Source organism: Ochotona princeps, chromosome 11, assembly GCF_030435755.1.
Source record: "Ochotona princeps isolate mOchPri1 chromosome 11, mOchPri1.hap1, whole genome shotgun sequence".
NCBI classification, from domain to species: domain Eukaryota; kingdom Metazoa; phylum Chordata; class Mammalia; order Lagomorpha; family Ochotonidae; genus Ochotona; species Ochotona princeps.
The window spans coordinates 42,842,460-42,853,947 of NC_080842.1; the positions used below are offsets into that span (position 1 = coordinate 42,842,460).

The 11,488-nt window shown below is 47.2% G+C and overlaps 1 protein-coding gene across 1 annotated transcript in view; it reads left to right on the forward strand.

Moving 5' to 3' along the window:
- Window positions 1-1,904, forward strand: part of FDFT1 (farnesyl-diphosphate farnesyltransferase 1) — a 55,964-nt gene extending 54,060 nt beyond the window's left edge. The window contains exon 8 of the mRNA XM_058670098.1: window positions 1,893-1,904. The gene's annotated coding sequence lies outside the window, so the exon portion shown is untranslated. The remainder of the gene's footprint in view (window positions 1-1,892) is intronic.
- The last annotated feature ends 9,584 nt before the right edge of the window (window positions 1,905-11,488 follow it).

Genomic DNA, 11,488 nt, shown 5'->3' on the forward strand with positions numbered 1-11,488 from the left:
TTCATGTGTCACACAGCTCCTGCACCTGCCAGGCCCTGTCAGGGAGCTATCTGCACACTTCCATGCCCACCTAGGTGGCACCAATTAGACTGCAGTGGAGGGCCTCTAAGCCTGGTTACTGAGCACCCAGCTGTGTGGGGAGACAGGGAATTTGGGACAACAGCAGAAGATACTGGCAGTCGAGGCCTCCCCAGCTGCCTGCTTCCCACCCCTCCTCCGGTTGTATCCTGAGAACTGGGGACTCCAGATTGCACATCGGGGCTTTGACAAGTCGTCCGCTACACACGACTAAGAAGGCCTCATGGGTTAGCACCCATGGGGAGCACACAGATTAGGATCGTGATATAGCCACCCCTTTGCATGCTTTTGCCTCAAGATTCTTCTTCTTTTTTTTTTTTTAAGATTTATTTATTTATTTTGAAAGAGAGGAAGAATCTATCTGCTGAAAGACAAACAGAATCAGAAGTGAAGGAGCTGGGGCTCAAACAGGCACGCTGATATGGAATGTGGGTGTCTCAAACATGGCTAAAGCTGCTGTGCTACAACATCAACCCAAGGCACATTATTTTATTTTTAAAATTTTTATTGGAAAGGCAGATGGAAAGATCTTTTGCCTGCTTGTTCTCTCCCCAAGTAAGCTGAGCTGATCCAAAGCCAGGAGCCAGGAGCTTCTTCTGGGTCTCCCATGTGGATACAGGGTCCCAAGACTTTGGACCATCCCCTGCTGTTTCCCAGGCCAAAAACATGGAGATGAATGGGAAAGTAGAGCATCCAGGACATGAACTGACACCCATATGGGATCCCAGCGGGTGCAAGATGAGGACTTTAACCACTAGGCTATTGTGCCGGGCCCAAGGCTCATTTTTTTAAAGCAGATTTTGAGTACTCTGTGACGTGAGAACAACGATTTCCAGCTTTCAACACACACTATTTTTTCTAAAGTTCTATTTACTATTATTGTAAAAGCAGCTCTACAGAGAGAAGGAGAGACAGAGAGAAAAATCTTCCATCTGCTGGCTCATTCCCCAAATGGCCACAACTGCTGGAGCTGATTGACCTGAATCCAGGAACCAGGAGCTTCTTCTGGGTCTCCCACACAGACGCAGGGTCCCAAACTTTGGGCCATGCTTGACTGCTTTCCCAGGCCGTAAGCAGGGAGCTGGAAGGGAAGTGGAGCAACTAGGACACAAACTGGCACCCATATGGATGCCAGCACTTGGAGGAGGAAGATCAGCCAATTGAGGCCTCATGCCGATCAATCCCTACACACATTATTTTATAGATTAAGGAAAAAGGGAAATTCTAGTAAATTGTAGCTATTAGGTTTTAGGACTGTAGGGTTGGGAAAAGGCCACAAGGTGGCTAAAGTAGAAAAGAATTGAGTTTAGTGGGAACAGAACAAGGGCAGGGTTAAGAGAGTGGAGTTAAGCCTGCTGAAATAGAGGACGGGGTGGGGGGTTTGTGAAGCCAGGCTTCATCTCATCTGAACAGAGGGCAGAGTCTCCCTCCGAAGCTGCTTGTTGGGATGTCCAGAGCACCACAGGGGGCCCTGATAAGTTGGGCAGGGAAGAAGCAGATGGGCTCCTTGGGGAATTTGGCAATGCATTGTTTTAGCAGCTTGGAATGTCCCAGGTGTGGGGCTTTCCTGAGCAGTAGACATTATGCTCACCTTTAGATTACCCATCGGTGGCCACTGGAGTTCAGGCACTGGTAACCTCGTGGGTTCCTCCAGACCTCAGAGACCCACATGCTCTAACAGTAGCCAGAGCAGCTCTGGTAAGCTGTGGTTTGACAATGTACTCCTGCCACAGACTTTTAGAACACCCCCTGGGAAATCTGAAGCCAGTGCAGCTCTCCTGCACAGCAGTCATGTTGGGTCTCCTGGCGGGGACACAGAACCTGGCCATCTTCTGCCACTTTCCCAGGTGCATCAGCAGGGAGCAGGATCAGAAGTGTGACAGCCGGGACTCCAACTGGCACTCATGTGGGAACTATAGTTGACAGCCTCTTACACTGTGCCACAATGCTGGCCCTGTTTTAATTTTCTCAATTATATTTATTTAAAGATTTATTTTTGCTTGAAAGGCAGAGTTGCAGAGAGAAGGAAACACAGAGAGAATTATCTTCCATCCACTGGTTCACTCACAAATGGCTGCCAAAACCAGAGCTGAGTTGGTCCAAAGCCAGGATCCAGAAGCTTCTTCCATTTCTCCTAAGAGGGTACAGGGTCCCAAGTCTTTGGGCCATCCTCCACTGCTTTCCCAGGCCATAAGCAGGGAACAGCTGGGACATGAACCAGTGTCCTTATGGGATACTGGTGCTTGCAGGTGAAGGATTAGCCTGTGAGGCATGGTGCTAGTCCCAGTTTTTTCAACTATATTTTAAGAAATATATTGATATTAGGTTCTGTAGAGTGCCCCAAGCACCACGCCTGTAGATACAACGCACAGTGGTGGCAGATCCCCTTGATTTGTCCAACAACCACAGCCAGCTACATGAAAAGTTCACGAGAGGTAAACATGGACAACAGCAGATGTCAGCAAGGCCATGCAGCACTGGCTGTGGGGCTCTCCTATACTACTGGTGGCAGCATAAAAGAATGCAACCCACCTTAAGCAGTATTTAAAACTGGGCCTGGCGCGATAGCCTATGGCTAAATCATTGCCTTGCATGCGCTGGAATCCCATATGTGTGTTGTTTTGTGTCTCAGCTACTCCAGTTCCCAGCCAGCTCTCTGCTGTGGCCTGGGAAAGCAGTTGAAGAAGGCTCAAGTTCTTGGGACTCCGCACCCACTTGGGAGACCCAGAAGAAGCTCCTGGCTCCTGGGTTTTGATTGGCTCAGCTCCAGACATTGTGGTCATTTGGGGAGTGAACCAGTGGACAGAAGATCTTCCTCTCTGTCTCTCCTTCTCTGTGAATCTGCCTTTCCAATAAAAATCAAAAAGTCTTTATTTAAAAAATACTAAAGAGTATCAGTGATTTTTTAAGGCCAAAGCTGAATACCTTATTACCCTGTGACCCAGAAATCGTGTTCTTATTTTTAAAAATTATTTATTTGGACTACAGAACAATAGACACAGAGATTTTCCATTTCAGTTTCACTATCAAAATGCCTGCAACAAGCAGACCTGAGCTAGAAACTAGGAATCCAGCTAGGGTTTCCCCAGAAGGAGACCAGGAGCCCAAGTACTGAGCCATTGTCATAGCTAAAATAGCACAACAGAAGGCATCCTGGCCTCCTGTCTTCTCTGGGGAATCTCTCATTGCCGAAGCAGTGAACAAAGCTGGGCTTAAAGTCACCAACTGCCCCTGCAGTCATCAGGGGCCCGCCCCAAGAGAGGAAGATCCAGAACCTCATCGAAGTGGAATCTTTTTATTTTATCTGTAAGCATATTTATGATTATTCCTTAAAGATGTGTTTATTTTTTATTGGAAAGGCAGATCAGATTTGAGGAGAGGAGAGACAGAGAAATCTTTCATCTGCTGGTTCACACTTTTATAACAGGGCCTGTGTTCATTGCTCCACCTTTTTCATTAAGTAGGGGATGTTCTTGCAGGCGAGTTCAAGTAGCTAGGCCAGGTGTCCCAAGCATCTTTGAATGCCCCTCTGCTGGGGCTCACAAACCCGCACCCACCTAGTGGAATGGCCCTGATACCTGGGCCAGGAGACCCAAGCCCCGCCAGATTTCCCACCCCACTGGTGGGGTGTGGGTCACCTGGCCCAGATCCTGGGCCCACTTGCTAGGTGGGGGTTGGTTTCATGAACCCTGATCCACTTCTAAAGAGACTCCCCCTTTTCTCATTCCAATAGGGACCTGACCCTAAATGCTGTCACCCTGTCACCTGCTGCCTCCCAGGGTTTGCATTAGCAGGAGACTGGCCTGGAAAGGGAGCTGGGGCTGGAGTCTGGCTCTCTGATGCAAAGATAGGGGATGCATGTGCCTCAAGCAGTGTCTTAACTGCTGTGCCTATGCATTTTTATATAATAATCCCAGAGAAGGGAAGTTATATAGTTACAAAAATACTTGTGCAGGAATAGTCTTGTTTTTTTTTCCTGACAGCTAGGAACTGGAAAGAGATCAGATATCATGTATAACAAAACAGATCAAGAGCTATTGAATATGCAACAGTAATTCCTAAGTACTGAGAGTTATCTGCAGTAATTTTTAAAGAAAAGCAATCTGCTTCAAAAATCATGTGAATGCTCTTACCCAACAAAGTACCTAGCACAGGATTCTTTGTAAATGAAGTTCTGGAATAGGCAAGACTTATCTGTGGAGGGACAGTATCATAACTGATTGTCTCCGTGGGTGGGAATTCATGGGCAAAGGCCCCAGAGAATTTTGTAAGTGATGACTTTGTTCTGTGTCTTCTAACATGAGTAGATGTGCTTGTCAACGCTTGGTGACTATACACTTCAGATGTGTGTGTTTTGTCATTATAGATACATTGAACATCAAAAGAAACTGCTGTAAGCAAATGTGGACACTGGTAGATGATAAGAATGCTGAAAGGAAAGCTACAGATACCACAGTTTACTTTGAAGTGCATTAACATGCTGGACTGATGGATGGATGGCGGGAGGCAGGGTAGCTGGATGGACCTGTGGTAGGGCAGTTGAAGTAAAGCATTCATAGTAGAATTTAGGTGACAGGCATCCCAGTGTTCATTGTGAAAATTCACTGAAAATGCTCTCAATTTTGTTGCTTCTTAAAAATGTTCACAGAACACAGGGCCTTGGAATAAAGTTCTGGTCTTTTAGTGTCACCATGAAAACAAAATCTAAAACAAAAATGACTTCACAAAGCTATTCTTCAAGGGTAGGCGAGAATATCCCTTGTTCCAAAACATTGGCCTAGCCAGTTGCCTAGTCAAAGATGCTTGATCCTACCTCTGCAGGCCCACTGGGCTGGCTGCCAGCCACAGAGCTGGTCATACAGCCCAGGTGCCTGGCAGCTTCGCTGTCACCACTTTTCTTGCTATGGTTTCTGTGTAGCCAATCCCTATCGTGGCCCTCAGTACTTTGTTAGCTGGTAGAATGCAGGGACCATGTCTCATTTCCAGAGTACGCCGTTGTGGGTTATAGGATTCTGCTTGTATGTAGTTAATTGTGCTCTATTCCTATAATCTGCAGGTAACTGACAGCAAGGCAAAATAATTTCCTCCTTACACGAGCAAGTTGTATCACAGAGATTTGGTACCTCTGCACCTGCTGGAGCTGACGGCTGGGCTCCCATTTGCCTGCAGGCATGTTGCTGCTCCATATGTGTGTTTGCCTTTATGTTCCTCCTTTGGAGCCTTACAACACTGCACCAGTTTCCTCATGAAGAAGTTTGACAAGCCCTCTGATACATGTACTTTTTTTAAAAAAATCTCTATTTGACACTCAGGATTTTAATTAAAAAAAAATCATTGGATAAGTGTAGTGATGCATGCTTAGTTGAATTCTGGGTGGTCCATCTCTAGTTCAGCTCCCTGCTGAGGCACCTGGAAAGAAGCAAAAGGTGACCCTAGTCCTTAGGATCTGCCACCAACCTTGGAGTCCAGGATGGAGTTCCAGGCTCCTGGCTTTGACCTGGCCTGGTCTCTACTGTTGTCAACATTTGGAGAGTGAACCAGCAGATGGAAGATCTTTCTCTCTCTCTCCCCCTGACTCTTAGCCTGTCAAGTTCATTAAAAGAAATAAATAAACATTAAAAATTATCCTTGGACACCTCACAGTGCCTGATTCATAGTGCTGAGCTGAGCAGATTTCCCAATTTCCCGATTTTAAGTATTTTCATAAACATGTTCTTTCATTTCCTCTCTGAACTCAGTTGCTTTGGGGAAGGGCCCCCGTCTATTGTATCAGTTTCATCCTCTTGGTTCTTCTCCCTCCAGCAAGGAGGTATGTGCTATGCACTGGGACACCTCCATTTTCCTGCCTGATTGATGGCTCTTTCCTTGGGGGTGACCATCACTAGACACAGGCAACATGGATGTGTTCCATGTTCCAGCAGTTTCTAAATTTCTCAGTAGAGCCCTCTTCTATTGGTTTCCAGGAAGAAAACTCTTTATTCTTGTACCAGTGTTGCCTCTGTGGACTTTCTTGGGTTGAGGATAAACAAGACATGGGGTCTTATCTGTCCTGCCCAGGGTCTCAGCCTTGCCAGGCACCTTTGTGGGATGGAAGCCATGTGTACCTGCTGCCAGGGCTTAAGCAAATGCAACTACCCTCCAGCTTTGCCTCCTGGATGCCTAGCTGTTGACTTTTTCTGTGGGTGTCTGTGTAACCCTGACCTTGTCATCCTCACTGGGATCCACATCCTTCACTCACCATCTTCCGTGTCAGATGTGTCTATTGTCTCAATCAGTTTCTGTAGCTATAAACATACCCAACTTCTCATATTTCTCATTTTCGCAACTTTTGACTACTTAGAAAAAACAACCCAAACATGTGTTCATTTTCATCTTCAAGAAAGGAAGAGCAACAGAGAGAGAGATAGAGATGTTCCACACATTGGTTCGCTCCCCAATTGCCTGCAATAGCCAATAGCCAGGTCTTGGACCAGGCTGAAGTCAGGAGCCAAGAACTCCATCTAGGTGTCTCATGTGAGCAGCAGAGGCTCAAGCACTTGGACCATCACCTGGGATGTTGCATCAAAAACAGAACAGCCAGGATCGAACCTGGGCTGGGCTGTGGGCATCCCAAGCCGTGGCTTGATGTGTTGAGCCACACAACTCCGACTCAGGCATTTGACTGTGAAGAGCTCTAGCAAATGGATCTGGGCAGACTTGGCCATCTGCATTTTAAAAAAAAGATTCATTTTATTTTTTTATTGGAAAGTCAGATTTACAGAATGAAGGAAAAACAGAGCTGAGCTGATTTAAAGCCAGGAGTCAGGAGCTTCTTCTGGGTCTCCCAAACAGGTACAGATCTCAAGATTTTGGGCTGTCCTCTACTGTTTTCCCAGGCCACAAGTAGAGAGCTGGAAGAGAAGTGGAGCAGCCGGTACATGAACCAGCACCCATATTAGCCAGTTGAGCCATTGTGCTGACTCCTATCTATCTTTTTTCAAATTTCCCCTCTGGGGGATTCTCAAACTCATGCAGGTTTGGGCATTACTGTTGTATAATGACATGTGGTGGCATAGAGAAGAGGTTGGGTGTCTATTTAGAGAGGGCTGCACCCTGGGCTCCAGGACTGACTCTCCATCATGCTCTGTCCTGAATCCCACACGGACTTCCCTGCCCAAGGGCAGCAGCAGTTTGCTGTTGTAGTCTACCTGTACTATTCAGAGGCCACAGCAAGTCTGTGCCTCCAGGCCACCCTACATGGGCTGAGGGAGGTGCAGGGGTCATCGGCTGCTTGGGCCATCACGAGGTCTGCCCAGCCTGGAGAGTTACCTGGTGAACCTGCCGGCAGCCCTGTGTGAGCCCGTCTCCAGAGAGCTTGTATTCCTGGCAGCTATGTAGTGACTCAACCAAGGGGTTTTTTTTGTTGTTGTTGTTTCCCTGCAAGAGAAATAGAGTGAGATGAGTAGCCCCAGGAAGCTGGAGGCCTGGCTTTTTTTTTAGAGGGTGTGTGCATTTCGCACGGGGCATCCATTACCGGGGATGGCAGGTGACGATGTCAGCAGAGGTGGTGAGGCGCTGAATCTAAACAAAGACATCCTGTGTCTGCCTCTGGCTGAACGTGTGGTCATCATGGAGAGCCAGAACTGCAGTTTCCAAGCGCCTTTCTGTTGAAACCATTGTTGATACCATCAAAATCAGGATATTGCTAGAGAAAGTAAGTGTATTTTAGTACCCTCCCCCCCAAAAAAAAGAAGAAGAAAATTCTTTGAATACTAGGCATTTTCAAAGAGTTCATGAAAAATGTATATTAAAAAAAAGAGATGAGCTAGCTCTGTGGCAAAGCATGCCAGTTCTCTGCCTGCAGCACAGGCATTCTATATGGGTACTGGTTCGAGTCCTGGCTGCTCCACTTCCATCCAGCTCCCTGCTTGTGGCCTGGGAAAGCAGCAGAGGAATGCCAAAGTTCTTGTGACCCTGTGCCTGCTTGGGAGACCTGGAAGAGGCTCCTGGCTTCTGGCTTCAGATTAGCTCAGCTTTGGCCATTGCACCCTTTTGGGGAGTGAAGCAGCAGATGGAGAATCTTTCTCTCTGAAAATATGCCTTTCTAATCTCTTAAAAAATCAATTTATTTGGAAGATGGAATTATAAGGTTGTATATAGGGTCAGAGAGTTTACTTCCAGGATGGTCACAATGATCAGCGCTGGGTCAGATGGAAGTCAGGAGCTTCATTCAGATCTCCCCTGTGGCTGGTGGGGAACCATGCATGTGGGCCATCTTCCACTGCCTTTCCCAGGCCGTTCACAGGGGTCTGGATCAGAAGTGGAATGGGTTGGATATGAACGACTGGATGTCACAGGAGGTGTCTTCACTTGCTACACCGCAACTCTGGCCTCCTTGCTGCTTTTCTGACTCCGACTTTCTGCTAATGCACACTGTGGTAGGCAGCAGGTGACAGATCCAGCACTTGTGTCCCTGCCACCCACATGGGAGACCCAGATGGAGTTGTTGGCTGCTGGTCTAGCTTCGGATGTTGTGGACATCTGGATGAACCAGTAGATAGAGGATCTCTGTTTTTGTCTTTCTACCTTTCAAAGAAATAGACCAGAAAAAATATTTTTAAAAAAATTCCAGTCTCTATGACAAACAGGCCTATCCAACAACAATAGTTTTCACCTTTTCTCTTTTAAAAATACTTGACAGTGAATTTTATTTATTTAGCCAGGATTGAAGTGAGGAACTGGGCCCTCAATCCAGGTCTCCCATGTAGCTGGTGGGACCCTAATCACGTGACCTAGCACAGTGCTTCCCAAGATCTATGTTAGGAAACTAGAGTTGGGGGAGCACAGCCAGGAGGCAGCCCCAGGCTGTACTGAGTTTCTCATTCAAGTTTGAGACCCTTGAGGTTGGTTAGGGGGAATTCACACAGATTCCTGAGTCCTTACATTCTTGTCTCCTACACACAGATGCTGAGAACCTTTCAGGAGGGAAGAGGGGGAGTGGGAAAACCCCCATTACCTCCTGGTCACCTTTGACTGTGCATGATCTGCGGGAGGTCCGGTGATGGAGGCTGTGTGGCTGTCAGAAGGCTGGAAAGTATGGTTTAGCTGCCTGCCTGGGAGCCCAGAACAAAGACATGGGGTTTGCTCAGTTCTGGCTTGTCATTGCCACAGGCTCATGAGCCTGGTCCCACCACTTCCCACTTCAGAGACTTGGGGAAGCTCCTGAAAGCCTTTGGGCCTGCTTTCCTCATTTGTCGAGTTCTGGCAATGATGTAGCTGAGCCATAGAGATGTGGGGAGGTGTTTTTACTCACAGGACACTCAATGCCTTGCCCAGAACAAGCTCCAGAAGCATCAGCTCCGCTCCCGGCTGCTCCAGATCATGGGTGCATCATCCCTCAGTTTGCACAGGGGATTTCTTTCTCCCCTCCACAGATCCCAAAACTCTGGATGCTCAAATTCTTCCTATAAAATGGCCTAGTATTTGTATATAACCCTCCTGCATGCTTTAAATCATTTCTAAGTTACTTAAAATATGCAGTATAAAGTAAATGCCATATAGTAGTTGCTATTCTGTGCTGTTTTGAGAAAGTGACAAGAATAAAGTCTGGATTTGGGCAGCCAGCCTAGTGGCTGAGACATCCCAGTCCCACATTAGAGTCCCTGGGTTAATTCCTGGCTCTGCCTCTAATTCCAGCTTCCTTGCTAGAAGGCAGCAGGCGATGGCTCAAGTAGCTGGGTCCCTGCTACCTATGCAGGAGTCTTGGTTTGAGTTCCTGGCCCCTTGCTTCAGCTCCCACCCAGTTGCAGCCACTGTAGTCATTTAGGAGAGTGAACCAGTGTTGGGAGCTTTCTGTAAAACTATCTCTATTGCACATGATTTTTTGACAAATATATATATATATGAGAGTACACATTTGGCAAGGTGCTGCAGCTGCCCTTCAGGATACTGCTTGCACAGTGGAGTGCCTGGGATCAATGCCTGCCTCTAAGATCTTGTGATTCCAACTTCCTGTTAATCCTTGGAAAGAAACAGATGATGACTCAAATATGCAGGTTGTTGCCACCCCAAGGAGAGGCCGTGGGTATCTTCAGCACTTCCTTTACCTCCTAGCATTTTCTTTTCAGATGTTTCACCTCTGTGGGAGACTCAAGTTGAGTTCCAGGATCCTGGTTTTGGGCTTGCCCAACCTTAACTATTGTATGTATTTGGGAAGAGAACCAATGGTTGGAAGATCTCTCTCTCCCCTCCTCCTGTGTGTGTGTATGCCTTTCAAACAAGGAGAACATAGGAAATGAATATATATACATATATATATGTTTTTAAAAGAAAAATAATTTTTAAAAGAAATATCAGATTTACAAAGAGAAGGAGAGACTAAGAGAAAAGTCTAGCCTCTGGTTCACTCCCCAAATAGCCTTAACAGTCAGAATTGAACTCCTCCAAAGCCAGGAGCTTCTTCCAGGTCTCCCACATGGATGCAGGGCTCCAAATCTTTGGGCCATCCTCTGCTGCTTTCCCAGGCCATATGCAGGGAGTTGGATGGGAAATGGAACCACTAGGACATGAGCTGGTATACAAATGGGATCCTGGTGCTTACAAGGTAAGGATTTAGCCACTGAGATGTCGTGCTGGGTCCCACATTATATTTAAAACATGTCTGTGTATGTTGAATGCTTTTCCTCCCCAGTCTTTTCCATCCGAGATAGGTGGAATCTGGGTGTGGGGTTTTGCAGACACAAAGGTTGATTGTAGGGGCTGGTGCAATGGCTCATTTGGCGACTCCTCTGTCTGCAAGCATGGACATTCCATATGGGTGCCAGTTCAAGTCCCAGCTGCTCCACTTTCATTCAGCTCCCTGCTTTTGTCCTGGAAAAATAGTGGAGGATGGCCCAAAGCCTTGGGACCCTGTACCCACATGGGAGACCCAGAGGAGGCTGCTGGCTCAATTCAGCTCTAGCTATTAAAGCCATTTGAGGAGTGAAGCAGCAGATGGAAGATCTTTCCCTCTGTCTCTCCTTTTCTCTGTAAATCTATCCTTCCAATAAAAATGAATACATCTTAAGACAACAACAAAGGCTGACTCTACTGAGTACCCTTGTGAGTCGCAGCTGCCCTCCAGCTCCTTGTCTTTGGAAGCTCTCCTCATTTGAGCCACTCTGCAGTGTTGCGAGGCAGGCACGTTACGGATGAGAAGACTGAAGGAAGGCTGGGATGTTTGCCAAGGTCACATGGCACGTAAGTAGCTGAGCCTCTGACTCAGCTCTCGTTGAGATCACGGCCCTCACCCTTGGGACTCTGCCATCCCCTGGAGCTGCTCCAGGGCTGCTGGGAAACTGACCGTCAGCGAGGTAGGCTGTGGACTTCTGCTTCCGCACTTTGGACTCTCGTGGGATGTTTCAGAGCATTTCCCCTGTGGATAGATCTACTG